General features: G+C 45.9%; 1 protein-coding gene across 1 annotated transcript in view; it reads right to left on the bottom strand.

The window, feature by feature from the left end:
* Positions 1–6,993, bottom strand: part of LOC122720035 — a 252,977-nt gene extending 245,984 nt beyond the window's left edge. Inside the window, exon 1 of the mRNA XM_043946439.1 lies at positions 6,955–6,993. The gene's annotated coding sequence lies outside the window, so the exon portion shown is untranslated. The remainder of the gene's footprint in view (positions 1–6,954) is intronic.
* Between the last annotated feature and the right edge of the window lie 9,512 nt (positions 6,994–16,505).

Below are 16,505 nucleotides of genomic sequence, written 5' to 3'. Positions count from 1 at the left end.
GCACGACGATATTTTGCGCCGATTGATATTGCGACTATTCGAGATCGCGTTCCCTCTTCTTCTCCCCCCGTGATTATCCGACACGACGGTATGCCGTAACGATAATGGAAAAGTTGGAATATTGCTTGCGAATCGGTATCGAATTCGTCTCATCGAGGGTGGTAATAAATAACGGGAAGTCCTCCGTAAATATCTTTCGTTCTTTCTATCACTTTTCCCCCCATTCAGAAACGTTTCGGGATGAATATTCCAAGTTTGCGAGCGAATTAAGAAATCAACGTAACGCGAACGTGTGACAACGAAGAGAGACCACGAACCTCCCTCGTTCCTTCCATCTCCCGTGTTCTTTCTTCTCGTATACACACACACACACATATACACGCGCGACAAGGATTTCAGTAGCGTGACAAACACGAGTGGCATAAAACCAGGCACAGCCGCTTACGTAACAAATCGCTGGATCGATCGAAACGACTCGCGCCCCCCTCGTATATACACCCGTTCAAAACATTTCCAGCCACGTGACCAATTTTACGAACCAATTGTGAACCCGTGTGCCTTCCCTCTGTCCTTACCGTGCCTCCGACAAAGGTAAAACGTGTTTTGTTAGACGAGGGGGTGGGGGGCGGCATTCGGAATTGCAATTAGCGAGGCTGGAACAAGGCGATCGGCGCGCTACGGGAGAAGAGAAAGGAGGGACAACGCGCACGGTTCACGAATCAAATTTCATTTGGGAAGGATCGCGCGATCTTTCTGCCGCGTACATCGAGCGTGCAACGCGGCGGCTGCGGTGCTGTTCAACCGGACACCCCTCGGCCCGAGGAGAAAAATCTGAATTATGTTATTCCGCGGGTAAATCAAACGGGATCAAAGGGATCGGAACGGCGCGGCTAATTTAGTAGCAATTTAAATTTAAATCAGGGAGCCTAACCCTTGACCGCGTTCGCGGCCAAGATCTATGTTATTGAATTTTTTTCCTCCTATCTCCTCCTTCTATCCTCGGGACAGGATAGGGTATATGGGAACAGGAATCTCGGAAGGATAAAACGGGCGAGAGACGATCGAGACGGGGTATGGAGGTAGATAGATAGAGAGAGAGAGAGAGAGAGAGAGAGAGAGTCGTGGTTACCCCGAGGGGGTTGGAGTATAGCTCTCTCGATGTATGGGGCACCAAAGTGGTAATGATTCCCTCACGGCTCGTAACGGTTTGCACGGGCAGGGCTTGCATTTCCTGCTTGTTCCACGAAACGATTCAGACGCATAACTTCCGTTCACTCCGCCCGACCGCAAGGTCAGAGGTGAGCGCCGTGCACAACGTCCACGTCGCTCCGACCTAACTTTCGACATTATTCGCGTTACTAGCTGGACGGACACTGTACACAGCTCCGACCATTATTATTCCCCTATCCATTCCCCCTTGCTTTCCCTCCCTCCAGACTTCGCCAGACTTCTCTCCGTTCTTTTTTTTCCTTCTTTTTTGCGCAATCTCGACCTAACAAATCGGCCTCGCGGTATGCCGAGTGATTTTCGATATCCACTTGTGGAAAAGGAAAAGGAAGAAAAAGAAAGGGAAGCCAATATAGCATGTATCCTGTACGTAAGCGTAGGACGTCGATCACTCGAAGCCACGCTTCAAGGAGTTTCACAGATTCGACCTCCTCCTCCTCCTCCTCCTTCTCCTTTTTTCTTCTTTCTTTCTTTCTTTCGACCGTTGGATTAAAGCGAAGACAAATGTAAGTTCGATTTTACAGGGAGCGAAAGTTTAGTTTCCGGACGAGATAAATCGACTTCCGCAGTAGTTCGTGCAAAGCGGCGATACAGGGGAGGGTAGCAACCCTTTCGAGGAAAAAAAGAATCGGCAAGGAGGCGATTCATCGGCGAGTAGAAAGGGCGGTTCTTAAAGGCGGCTACGGAAAAGGAGCCTCGCCAACAAGAAGGATCGTCACCATTGGTTTTCCTAAGCTAAGCTTAACAAATTCCCTGTGTCGGAAATGGTTTCGGTATTCACGTGCATCGACGACGCGTGCTACTGAATCGAGGAAAGATATAAAGGCGCGCACGGCGAGGACGAGCGATACGGATTCAGGTCCTCGGGCCGCGCCGCGAGAGAGGAGGAGAAAAGGAGAGAAAGAGAGAGAGAGAGAGAGGGAAAGAGAGGGGGGTAGCTAGTCGTCAAAGAGTGGCTAAGACGCGTTGCACCTTGAGCGAGCGATGAACGGCTCGTTGACCAACACTCGTTGGTCCATCGTCGAGAGGTCCATAATGCTCGTAACACCCTCTTCAGAAGCGCCTTATTCACGTGGAGCCCCATGAAAGCTCGTAATATCCAGGAGCAGTCTCGGAGGGCGCCTGCGCACGCGCGACCACCAGACGTCTCTCTCTCTCTCTCTCTCTCTCTCCTCTTCCGCGGCCATAATTACGAGACGTTAATTACACGATGAATGCACCCGCGGCATAGGAGAGCCGCGTCACTCGAGAGCGGTGAGCTTTCAAGGGTAATGCGGCAGCCACTCAGGTACACCAGATGGTGTCGATTCGTTCGAGTTCGCTCTTTTATATCCAGCCACGAGTGTTGTTGTTCCGGCTCCAGTTCCGATGCAACGGATAATAAGGATCGCATATGCCTAATCGCCCCTTATAGTAACCCAACTATTAACGGGATTCTCTCACGATTCTCTCGTCTCTCTTCCTTCTCTCCGCTCCATGAGCGAAACTTACTCGGTTTTATTTCTTTTCTTTTGCGCGCTCTTTTTATTATAAGGGAAGAGGGAGGGGGAGGGGTTTAATCGTAGTTTAACGACGTTAAAAATATCGATTCGTCGATTCGTATCTCGGCGCGATTTATCGAAAGAATTACGAGACCACTCGATCCTCGATGCGTGCGGGATCGAAGTGTGCAGCGCGACTTCTTCTCGGCGACGGTATTACCGCCCCTTATTCGTGAGCTAACGCTAACTCCCGTTCTTAATTAGCAACGAATCTACTTTGAGCGGTTTTTTTCAAACCGTAAATCGATGACTCGCAAAGTAGCTCGTGGGGTCGATGACCCAACAGTTGGCGCGGATTCGAGGGAAGAAATTGCCGCTACGACCGACGAGTGGTAGTAGCGCCGACCGATATTCAAACTGATGCTTAGGTTAGGTAGCTAGGTTAGGTAGCTAAACTGGCTTTAGAATTTACGGTATTCTCTCGAACCCTTCAACCTTCTCTTTCTGTTAACCACCTCTTCGCTCTGGTCAACTTGCCTCTTCGATCGTACGTTACATCGCGAGATTTATCGATAAAAATGTAGCAATTGGGAAAAACGTTCGAAAACGATAACACGAAGATGAGACGACGATAACGGATAAAACTCGGATCTCCATTATCCTCGTGAAAGGATAATCAATAACAGGGGATAAATTTAATCAAGTACGCGACTCGGTTATTACTTGTTGGCACCGACCGTCCCGGGATTCAAGTATTCGAAATCGAATCAATGATTCACCGCGCGTTCGGTCACGACGGTATGCCAAATCGCTTATTCCGCGCTCCACTTCTCCCGAGAATATTATTCTCCCGTTGATATTTTATCCGGATTTATACGGCGATAAACGGCGAAACACAAACGAGGTGGGTGGCGCTTAACGTTACCCGTGAATTATTATTGTTCTAACCATCGATAAGATTCCATTACTTTTATCGTCGGGTGATACAACGTAACCGCGTAACCGGCGCCCTGCTGCCAAGGCCTTCTGCAAATTTATAGCCGATACATGATTTATCGGCCGGCTCGGCAATTAAATCGCAGTTTATATTAAGCCAGTCTGCGAAATCCATAAAGGGTTATTACCGTTGGAGATAAACCGAGGGCAGGAGGGGATCCAGAATCTGGGCGAACGCGAGCCTTCGTTCGCGATTAAATTAAGCCAAATTACGCGCGGGGAAATGAATAATTTTCGGGCTTTCGAAAATATGACGTCGAACCGTTAGATCTCTTCTATCATCGAAATCGAAGGAATATTCGGAATGAAATCTCTCGAGATCTAATCATCCTCGAGCGAAACGACGAAAGGGAGTAGGGGGAACTAAGATTTGTCGTGCGAGTAATAATTTTCAAAGAGCCGCTAATCTTTGAAAACCTTCCTCAAACGTCTCGAATACGGGTACACTGTGTAACAATCATTACGCCCTCATAGTGAAAATTCAAACGGATATTAACTTTTTAAACGTCATCGATTTTACTCGATGATCCTCGAAATAATACCCTGTCCTGTGTCGAAAATAAATAAATAAATAAAAGGCGAGATTTTATCGCGAGATCTTTTCTCCAACGACAAAGTTATCCTCTCCTCCCCCCTCTCAGGCGGAGCCAGGCATACGAGATGAATACGAAACTCCGGGACAAAAGTCGGTTCGAAAAGAAACTTCCATTTATACCAGATGCCATTCGAAAGAGACAAACTGCTACGAGCAAGAACATGAAAACGCGTACGCGCACCTACCCACCACGAGTTAAGTTTTACGAGCGTCCGTGAACCCCAACGGAAAGCTTTGTGGATAGGTCACGAACATCGGCGAGCAACACACGGATCGTGAACCCTAGACAGGTCGACAGCTGTAGCGACAGTCGTAACGCTAAACCAAATCGAATAACGAGGGAGGGAGGGAAGGAAAAGTAGCACGGAAAGAGCGAGAAACTGTGCCTTAGTCGCGTTTGTGAGGATTCCGGTGAGAACGAAGCCAAGCATCTTGCGCTTCGGGCACGAGAGTTTAACAATGTTTATTCGAAGACACGTATTATTACGACGAGGGAGAGAAATTTTCTCCATTTTTTTTATTAGCCAATAAAATAAAAGAAAAGAAGAATGATCGAGTTCGAAATGTTATTATTAAATGTTATAAAGAAAATTATAAATGTTAGAAAGAAAAAAAAGATTATACGCGTTTATTCTCGTCGATACTCCATCATTTTTATTTACCGTGAAAATTTGTCCCTTCCTCGTAAACGATCAATCGCAAAGAGGAGACAGGATCGAAATTTTCCCTGTACCAAACGGTCAGAACCAACGCCATCACTTAGCCGACCATCGACAAACCCCATGAGCCAAAGTCAATAGCTAATATTGCCCGTTTAGATCGAGCTCGGACGAACGCAGAGAATGCCTCCTCGTTCAAAATGAAACTCCCCTTTACCACCCCCCTCGTCATCTAATTCACCGTCTCTCGGTACATCTCTCTCTCTCTCTCTCTCTCTTCCTCCGTTCCGTTATGTCCCGCCTAGTTCCCGGCCAAATGTTATTCAAACGAACGTCTCTCGTCTTCGTTCGACACGCTCGCGTTTCCCTGATACCGGTAATTAGTTATAAACATTGGTGCCATTGACGTAACCGAGCCAATATTGTTTTATATGCGACAGAGTTCGAATCAGGGGGCGAAAAGGCAACTATAGAGGCCCCCTTCCCCCCACAGGTTTGGTTAAACGGTCACGCATCGACCGTCCAAACGACTTATATATTCATGCGATCGATTCCCGCTATTCAACGAATTAAACGTTTGTTGTTCCATGTCACGCGATTTCCATGTTATCTAGAAAGAAGCGAAGAATTCGATTTCCGATTCGGGAGAAGAATGTAACGAGTTTAATCTTCAAGACGCGACACACACTCTTTCGATCTCTTTCTCCTCGGTCTGTGCAGAATTCTGTTTTTCCCCCCCCCCCCCCTCTCATCTCTTATGCACTTATCTCTCGAACCGGGGATATCAAACTGCTCGCTTCGAGCCTCGTCTTGCACACTCGATCGCATTCGATTCGCATCGAAGTACGATATACGGCGAGTATTCTCCGCATTTGCCAACTCTTACACGAACCCCTCTCGACCAACGCGAAGACTGCGAAAAACAGGAGGAGATCTCGATGATATTAGAGTAGAAAACCTTCCCCTAAAGGGGACGAGACAGTCCTCCAAGTGTCACGGATATATGCCTCCTTCCTTCCTTCACCGGATTTTTGTTCCCCCCTCGTGTTTTTGTTCCTTTCCGGTTCCCACCGTGCGCACCGGTGTACGCTCTATTAGTCTCTATCGTCGAATAATTACATCCTTGGATATTAACCACCGCCCCATCGTTATTGTTCTCCCCGTGTATCTCGATGTAAAAATCGCGTTCGAGACGTGTAACCAACGCGAAGGAAACGGCGAGGGGTCGGAACGCGCGCGCGCATACACACATACACATACGCACGCACGCACGCATTCGCTCCATCGCGACAATAGCGGAAATAGCTACTGATTCGAAATCCCTTGTGCACTCGACATTAATTCTCGCTACTCGGCGAGTCCCTTCTGAGAAGAAAAAACAACGAATGGATCGGTAGGCGGCAGTGACAGAGGCGAGGAAGAGAAACGGGGAGAGAGGGAGCGAGGGGAGAGAGAAAGAAGTGGTGAAAGAAGAAAGGCAAGTGTGAAGATACCGACTACGTGTAAGAGGACGCGAAGCAACAGAGGATGTTCATCCGCGATACTTTTTAACGAGTGGATACAGTTCCAAACACGGAGATAAGTTTTGCAACGATCCCTTATAACAATATACTTTGCTACGTACGATTACTAAACACGATTGCAAAATTTATATATATATGTATATATATATGTGTGTATGTGTGTGATAATTACGCACGACGATCTTCTTGGAAATCTTATGCGAAACTTGTATAAAAGTTAACATAATCGCGAATAAATATTTATATCTGTATCTTTCTCTGTATATAAAAATTTATGTAAACATCCTAAATAATAGTTTCAAATGGAAAATATTCGCGAAATGAAACGCAGTAAACGAAATTTTTTACGACCAACTATCGGAACAACGACATTGTTTATCAACGAAACGTAGTACAAGTGCGAATATACGCAATATAAACTAGCATTAAATTGTCGAATAAAATTAAATTAAAATTTAAAATTAAAGACTCACCGGTCGTAGAAGACGAACGACGCAGTTACTCAGCGCGAAGAAATGTCACCCTCCAATGATTCATCGTTGTCCGCCGCGCTTCGTTTCGATGCACCTGTTCGATTGCACTTTACCGTCACACTTCATACACAACCGTCAAATTCCTGTTGCGCCCCCTTCATCGCCGCGCGAAAACGACCAGCGATCCTCGTCACGAACGAATTTCGAAATATTTCGATTCCTTCCTTCTATCGGGACCTGCTCTATGCCACGGTTCCCACGATATAACCGGTTCCACTAGCGCATTCTCGAATTCGCGAACGTTAATTCTTCACGCCCGAAAAAAAAGAAATAATCATCTTTCCGACGCGAAGACGACAATTCGTTTACTACGACGTAACGCTTTGACGAAAATGCTTCGTAACACTCGCGTATTATTCACTCGCCACGATTATCCACGCCTAAAATAACGTATAACTCTTTCTCTTTCTCTCAACTCGGTGCAACGTGCAATAAAAAACACATGGTATAGAAAAAATTCACGACGAAATCACGATTCGATTATTTTAATAACGATACGCTCCACTCGTTCGTACACGACCGAATCCACCGAAGTCACGATACACACTGAACGTTATGTCCTTCGAAAGAATGTATGTTTTGTTGATACCGAATGTTATGTTTTGTTTACCTTTCACAGCGAACGAAAGTCAATTGCGACATAATATTACGATACCGAGAATTATCTAGCTTCGAGGATTCTACGAATTCGCGTAATTAAACAACAACTACAATTACGCGACAATTTCCATTGCGATTATCGCGATCGACTTTCGAGAAATTTATCGAGTACCGGCCGGTCTCGAACTCCGCTGTCAACTTCACGTCGTTGCGCAAATCGTTGTCGCAGATCGTTCGTTTTGTCATTATGGCGGTGATGCGAATTAAGAATTATATACTATGGATGAAGAAAAATATAACTCACGATAATGGTATATCGTAGGGTGATCACCACGGTCGCGAGGCACGTTGCACAGTGCCGAGTTAATCGAGATTTCGCGGGCTCCTCCTGCGATGTTGGAAGAGCGCGAATGCACACGGGATGCGCGCGTCCCGGCGGCTGCGCGTGCACTGCCCGCGCTGTTCCCGTACCAATACCCCCCCACCCTCTCCTCTTCGTCTTCTTCTGCAGAAACGAGCGTATACGGGACCCCATGTCCCTTTCTCGTCCTCTCTCTCTTCCCCCCTCCCTCCCCGCCGCTAGTTTTCGCTCTCTCCCTTCCTCCCAGTGGCTCGTCCTTTTTCTCTTTCTCCCAATCTCGAAATCCCCTATACCACTACCGAGAGTCAATCCCTTCTCCGGTCAACGTAAATAGCGTACGGAGAATCAGTACGTACCTGGACATTGTCCTTGGGATACGATGATATTCCTATAAACAGAAGGAGAGATTTCGTTCTTTTGCATCGTTTATTATTCGCTTGATTACCGCTGTTACACGGCTGCAATTGCACGGGACATTTCGAATTTTTTGCGTGACTCGCGATCACCCGAGCATCTTGATCGTAACTTTTTTCGCTTATTAAGAAACCGTACGAGAGACTTTAAGCGGAAATTTGTATTGTACGAGGTAAACTAGGAGAGTATTGAATTTTAAGCGGGAAACATTTGAATTACGATACGATGGAATCGAACGTTTTTCTCGTATATGGCGAAATGATTCGATGGAATATTTTAATCTCGATATAATACGCAGAAAAGAAACCAGTTATTCAACTTGTGCGTTGACCTTAATATAATATGCATCGAAATATTCGAAAAGATGTATCGAGAATTCGCACGGAGGTAAATTTAAAGGGAAGGAACTTTTAATCAACCGAAATGGAACGGTCTTCGAATCTGTCCGAATTTTACGGTTCATCAACCGTACCCATCTACATTAATATTAATTACCTTATTTCTCTGACGGACTACCCTCCGAGTCCCTCTCAATGTCGTCGGCTCTTCGTCTCTTATATGCCCCAACCGAGACAACTCGACACGCGTTCTTACACGCACGTTTCTACATAAAAGCGGATGCATGTGTGATACGAGTCTCGAGCGTTAGACTCGAGCGTGTAACGCCTCTCGAAACGTGCATCTTATCGCTATCCCTTCTGTGAATTCTAAATTAATTTTCATGGCGTTTAAAATCGACGTCGATCCGTCCTTCGTTTCCTCGTGAATAATATAAAGTTTCATTCCATTCAATTTCAACGGGATATCCGTTCGATTCAATAACTCGTTACACGCGATAATATATATCGGAGCGTGAAGAACAGCCGGATCGATGTAAAGATAGCGCAGGCCGTTGCGTAGGTGGAAAAGTGTAGCCCAATATATCTCCATCATCCAAGACACGGTGTGAACGAGACTTTAAGGAGTCAACGATTCACGATACGCGTATATATTATAAGATGCACGACCAGGTAGTACGAGAGTAGCTCGGATGTACCTAAGTATATATCGAGTATCGAGCGTGCCCTTGGGGGGATACCACGGGGGCGAGAAAGAGAGCGCGGGCACGGGTGGAAAGAGCGCATAAACGAAGGAACAGAAAAGAAAACGATTGAGATTGAATTATAGCTCGCGGCTTAAACGTTGGATTCAAATCGATCCCATATATCACATTACCTGGCACCTTTATTTTGCTTTCTACGATCCTACCCCTTCCCCCGATCTGTCCATTGTTTCACCATCTCTCTCTCTCTCTCTCTCTTCCTTTCCCTTTGTTTCTTTCTTACATAAGGCTCGGTGCGTGCAACATTGTATGTACAACAAGGTACGATCAATTGTACCGCTCTCTTCCAATCTCGTCTTCTACACCCACGCCATCGATTTTCGATCGACCCACACCCCTAATATAATTCGTCGGCTATCGAACACCACTTTTTTCGCGATTCTCGCAAATAATTTATATCAACGAAACGAACTTCTCCTTTCGTCCCGTTCCATCCGTAAGGGTAAAAGAAAGAGTCGAAGATTCAATGTCAAAAGGTGGGTAGAAAATTTATTCCTAACGTGACTAACGAACAGGCGACGCTATTTTACGTTAGCCATGTTTTTTCCCCCCCATTTGCACCGAGTAGAAGAAGAAGGCATAAACAAGAGAGAAAGCAGGCATTACATTGCCGCCGCCGCCGCCACCTTTTAGCCGAGCTTACGATAATTTTCTCGTGTTTACGGTCGGCAGAGTATCGCGTCGCTTTTTCCCTGGAGAGAGGTAAAAAACATTGGTTGGAATAGCGTATGCTATGCTAGGATACGGAGATTGGAAACGCCGGCGCCAACACTTGCAATTCCCTTGTACCGCTTGCGTATATATCGGCAACGATCCTACACGCAGCTGGCGTGTAAATCAAGTGGACTTCGTTAATGCTCGTCGAGGGCCCGAATCAATTAAAATCGATGCTCGAGGGGCAAGAAACTGAAAACGTTACCGACCAACTTTCCACGCACGAAATCGTTGGCGAAAAAATTCTTTATTACGAACCTTTTCTTCTTCTTCTTCTTCTTCTTCTTCTTCTTCTTCTTCTTTATCAAACCTCGTTTCGTCCTCTTCGTACGTTCCAACTACGAACCGATTCTCCGATCCTTCGCCTTCGCCTTCCGATTCAAACCTCTTTCCACCTCGGTGATACATAAGCTTTATGCACACGATGCATTCACGCGTTCGTGCATCCAGTCACGGCACGTTTAAACGAGTTTCGTTACGGAGATTGTCCAGTTGTCATCCCGTTGCTTCGCCGCGGCAAGAGTCGTGTATGAAACTCGTCGTGACCGTGTCCGCGAAGATAAAATTGTTAACAGTGAAATAAAAGAAAAATACCGTCTTAATTTTTTTTTCAATCTGCGAGTCGAAAGTTCGAACGTTATCTTAAACATCTTTCGGTGGTAAAATATCAGCAAGTTTTTCTTTCAAGCGTTGAGAAATTAAGGACTCGCGCTCTTAAAAAAAAAAAAAAAAGGGTGGTGAAAAGGGGAACGAATTGAATCATCCGGGATCGAGCCGAGTTCCCCCTTTTCGTAAAAATTATATTCCACCACTTCGTCCTTCCTACATTCCACATAATAAACGCGAATGCCGCTCCGCCATGTCACGATTTCTTGGTACTTTTACGCGCACGTCGTCAAGGAGTCAAGAGGAGGCTACGCGGGTCGAGACGAATACCGTGCGCCGCGCGCACTCTCAGCCTGTCATTAATCACGATAATTTCCATTCCGCCGTTATAAACCCGGGCGAATTTACGCGACGCGAATATTACGCGTCGACCTCTCACCAATGCGGGACAATAATTATGGATGGTGGCTCACTTTGCCCCAGTAAACGTTTATCTAAGGGATGGTGACGCGGGTGGAAAAGAAAAAGATCCACTGGATGAAAGTTTTTGTCTCGTCTCCCTCTGTAACGAGGCGGAAACAGAGAATGTGACAACCGGGGGCTGCGCGGTTGGCCATTGCTGCTCTCCCACTCGTCGGATTATTGAAGATGCAAACGATGCGTCGTCGTCGTCGTCGTCGTCGTCGGCGGCGAGATTTCTTGAAAAAGAAGAAAGCCATCTGTGTTGTTTACCGTGGCGACATTTGAAAAAGGAAAAAAAAAAAAGGATGTCGGCGTGAACACACCTTTCAAACGAAAGAGACGAAAAGAACGTGTCTTCGCTATTGTGAAAAATCGAATAGACGGTTCGGGGAGGAAAAATCTCGGACAACTTTTCCCTTCCAATTCTACCAATTGTAACACCTTCTTTTTCATCTTATGAGTCGAAGGTTTAAAGAGTCGTGGTATCGACTCTTTGAATATTTTTGTCGATGAAACCGCAACAGCCAGCCAAACGAGAAAATCGGATCACGCGATTGGTTTCGCTAATTTCCTCGACACAGGATCACACGTTCACGCAAGCTCGATCAATCCAGTATAGGTAGATATAAGTCGGAGTATTATTACGTAAGAGCGGCGCAAAGCTGACTGATGGGGGTGAAAAGGGGTGAAAGGGTGGCACAGGTCGCTTTTGTTTGGTTGGAGTGCACGCGTTTCACCGGTAGCAGCACCGGTAGCAGCAGCCAACAGCGAGCAACGTAGAGAGAGAGAATCAGGGTGGCTGGGATCTATACGTGTGCAAGCTTCACCGATCCACATCGTCCACGCACCCCCTAACGCACCCCAGGCAAAAAGCACGGGGTTCAAGTGTACGTATATGCACGTACATGGCCGCGTTTAATAAGAATACGCGCCGGAGCAGACAGTCGGTGTAGCGCTAACATTTTATTTATCAGCGCTGATGGCTTTTCTGTTCTTGCAAGGGTCGTCCTTCCTTTCTTTCCTTTTCTTTTCTTTCTTCTCTTTTTCGAGAAATCTAAAAGACAGAACCCCCTTACGAGAACCACGTTACGAACTACGAGTCGCATGCCCTCCATCCTCCGTGATATTTCCTATGATCACTCGGCTGACAATTTATATTTGCGTATATAAATCTAGCCACGAGTATCTATTTTCTTATCCTTGCGTTTCCTCCTAATGTACATGGCGACATTACAGAGTACCGTTCATCGTGACAATGTAGTTTCTCTGGAATCGTGACAAATGAATTCAAGGATTCTATTTAACACGTAGAACATCCGCGACATCTGTACGTACGATAACGGTCGAGATTTTTTCCCCCTTGCAAAAAAAAAAAAAAAAAAAACAAAAAGCGGAGGTTAACGCTTGAAGTTAACGCTTTGCGCGAAAAGAAGTTGACGCCCCCGTTGACGGTATCACGATCTTCCAACAATCAGAACGGCAGAAAGTCGAGAGCTACAGTCATCCGCTGATATTTCCCGCTCTCGTGATATATACGCGCCACGGTACTACTCAGAACGGTGAAAAATATTGTCAAGGCGGCGTTGAAATATTACACTGTGTCAGGACGCAAGAATTGCTGTACCGCACAGACTATAATCTACCGCTGGCCACGTGCTCGAGACCGACAATTCGTATTGCTCGCGTGAGGGAAATACGAGCGAGGTGACAATGAAATCCGCGACAGGTGAGATACCTCCATCCCGCTTAAAATAATTATCGTTTAAATTTTCGACTCGTTGACGCGTGCACGACATGACACGAATCTCCACGATATTTCGTCTCGTTCGTTATCTTGGAAAAATGGAGAACCTGGTCTGGCAATCTTTCTTATGATACCTAATTGCTAATTTGAAGAAAAATCAAACGATTAATCCATAATAACTGATAATTTAATTCAAAAGTTTTTCAAAAGTTTCATATTTATAAATCGTTGATCGATGTTCGCTGTAAGAGCAGCGTTTAATGGAGATGCAAGTTGCAATTAAATTGGACAGAAGAGGGGGAATAAAACGAGCAATAGGTTAATTAACTCGCGGTGTCAAGCAGCTAAACGTTACAAACGCGACGTCTAAACGCAACTGCAACTATCTGGCGGTCATCCAACAGGCGTATCCAAGAGATACGTCGCGTTCCCGTAAGAATTTGTCGCCACGCCTTTACCGCGATAAACGCATTTCGAGCAACTGTGACTCGATATACTCGATCGACTCCAAATCTGTATAGTTACGTTAGGGTTATAAAAATTTCTTACTTATCTTTCTCGTTGAAACAGGTCTCGTTGAAAGCATCGAAAGTTTTGACCGAGATACGTAAATAAAAGGAAGGAAAAGGGAGCGAGAGCTTATTACTCACCGTTTCATATTTTATTAACGGTTTACATCCGTTTACCTGTCAGATTGGATATACATTTTAACAAAGCCGCGATCGATCTACCCACTCGTCCGCCTCTTTTATTTTAATAACGAACTATTAACGGATTTCTCCTCCCTCTCCTTCCACTCTCCACTCTCCTTCGTAGCATCGATGAACAGACTCTCTCTCACCCTCTTCGCCGGGAAGGGGGAAGGTTTCCGCTTTGAAGCGGAACGGTCGGCCGATTGTAAAATTTTATCGTGAAAGAGAAAACAGGAATTATTACAAATCCCGTGGCTCGTCCCCGCCGCGTCATTTCCCTTAGACGATTATTATTATTCCTGGAATATTTCGTATTTCAACGAGCTCACGTTTCACGAGTTTCACAACGAGTCTCGTCGAATCTATTTGATCGTTTAATGAGAGAAACCGATTCCCGCTCGATCGAAGAATTCCCTGTTCTTTCGATACAAAGGCGCGCTCCTCACCGCGTCTTCAACCGCGTGATTATCGCGCGTTTATCACGACGTGTGGTAATATCGCGCGCTCGGCCTCCACGCGCGTTGGCAGCCTTTGATGCGCGGCTGGAATTCACGGCATTTGATCTGAATTAGTACACGCTTCTCCAACACGGTGTGCGTATACCATCCAATTTCTCTTGCTTCCCATTCAACGCGCGCTTTCAACCGCGTGCGGATAAGTGCGTCGCGATAAACTTCAATTAGCGATATCAACCTTGACGATCGCGTTGTTAATTTATCGCGTCGACGCATGCGGCGCTGCTATCGCTCACGCTCGCTCTTCGCTAATCGTTCCGTTCGAAGAAACGTTTCGTTTCCACAAAATAACGATGATAATAACGAAGGAACGAGGGGATAAGAGAGTCATCTCGAGTATTTGAGATCGAAAAGTGGCACGATGTGGTAGCGAGATAGGTAAATTGTGGTATCGAGCAATGGCGTTAATCGACGCGTTAAAAACCCAAGATTAAAGATTCTTCGTGTTGGTTCGTGAATCAATTTATAGATCGAAGCTCACCTTATCCATCTATTGAACCTCTGCGTTTCGAAACGCAACGTAAACGAGTCGGTTGGACCGATTATTTTAACGCAACTCGATATATCGCGGATATTACTGTATAATACCAACCCCTTTAACTCGCGAGACTCGCGGACTTGTCCATGGCTTCATACAAATCTTTCCCGGGGGTACTTTATCTCAAAGAAGGCATCGCTCACTAGTCACGGGAAGTGGCTCTCGCAATCTTTTCCTTGAATGCCGGTCGCGAGTCCGCTCGACATTCACAGGATATTAAATGAAAACATTGGACGGTTTTTCTAGTCGGCGGAACTACCTAATATTTGCCAAGAACGATATCGCAAAGGAACCATCAGCAGACACGGTTCTCTTCTTTTCTTTTTTTCCTTTTCTTTCTCTTTCTCTTTCTCTTTTTCTTTTTCTTTTCTTTCTTTCCCCGCTTGCTTACTCTCCAGCTGGACGAATACCTTCGTTCCACCGAAGAGGGGGCCTAACTTATACCCCCGGTTAAACGTAAAAACCCCGAGAGAGAGAGAGATGGAGAGAGAGGAAGGGAGACGAGAGGCAAAAGATCCGAAAGGAAGGAGGCACGGGAAATCGCATAAGACCGAGATACGCCTTAAAATAATCTTGCCATTTCGCTGGTACGCGCCGCATAATGCGGCACAGACAGCCACGGTAAACTCGGCTCGAGCCGAATAAACCGAGAGATGAGCAGATTTTATCGCTATCAATTTACAATACGGCCCTACACCGGCCGCGCCACGACAGGTTTTACGGTCCCGTTCTGGTCAACTAACGCAAAACGGATCTTATCGACCGTACCTCCCGATTGTTTGCTCAAATAGAGAGCCAATTTTATGGTTTATACATTGCCGCGAGCTATGAAATGAAATGTTTTCATTTCCCTCGAATTAACGAAACATCCTGGACCCCCTTTGGCATTTTTTATTTATTTATTTGTTTGTTTTCTTTCTTTCTTTTTTTCTTTTTTTTACCCCTCCTCCTCCTCCTCCTCCTCCTCCTCCTCCCTCCTTTTGTAATATTTTTCCGCTTTTGTTCTCGCCACTCGAAAAGCGTCGATTGGAAATTTTACGCGCAACAGATTAGCACGAGTCTGTCCCCCGCAAACGATCAAAGGGTCGAAACAATGGACAACGCGGAAGCGTATATACGTGTACATATACGTAACTGTGTATGTGTGTGCGTACGTTCGGTCGAAATTTTATAATAGTCGGTACATCGGTCCATTTATCGACCGAATGTTTTTTCCAGCGAATTCGTCCGTTGGGGAGGAGGGACGGAATGGAGCGAGCGAACGATGATCCGGCAAAACCATCATCGCATTTACGTATCGAATATCAAGACTCATCATCGGCAATCAACGTGCAACAAAATAAAACGATACGGAGTTGGATCGATGGAGATGGATAAACAACAAAACTTGTTACCCTGATTTATACGATCGTGTAACGTTTCCATTGTTCCGTTTCACGTACAAACGTTGCATCGTTAACGGAACATAATAAATGAATATAAACTGGCCCGTTACGTTAAATCATCATCCCATTCTTGCTCGGGGATGCTCCTCACGGATCGAGCTCGTAAGGATCGATTCGTTCGAATAGAATGGAAAGTAATCCTCGGTTCTCATCGGGACGGAACTCGACGTTTTCTTTGATATACTTCGTTAATTATTTTCGCACTTTGCGAATCGAAGTACGGCGCACGCTGTAGTGAAAGTTTTCCTGTAAGTCGTCGAGTGGCTCGGGGTACCACTCGGGGGGAGGGGGGGTTAGG

The sequence above is a fragment of the Apis laboriosa genome, unplaced genomic scaffold (assembly GCF_014066325.1).
Source record: "Apis laboriosa isolate Shangri-la unplaced genomic scaffold, ASM1406632v1 scaffold9_cov152, whole genome shotgun sequence".
Taxonomy (NCBI): domain Eukaryota; kingdom Metazoa; phylum Arthropoda; class Insecta; order Hymenoptera; family Apidae; genus Apis; species Apis laboriosa.
This window is presented reverse-complemented; position numbering and strand designations above follow the sequence as displayed.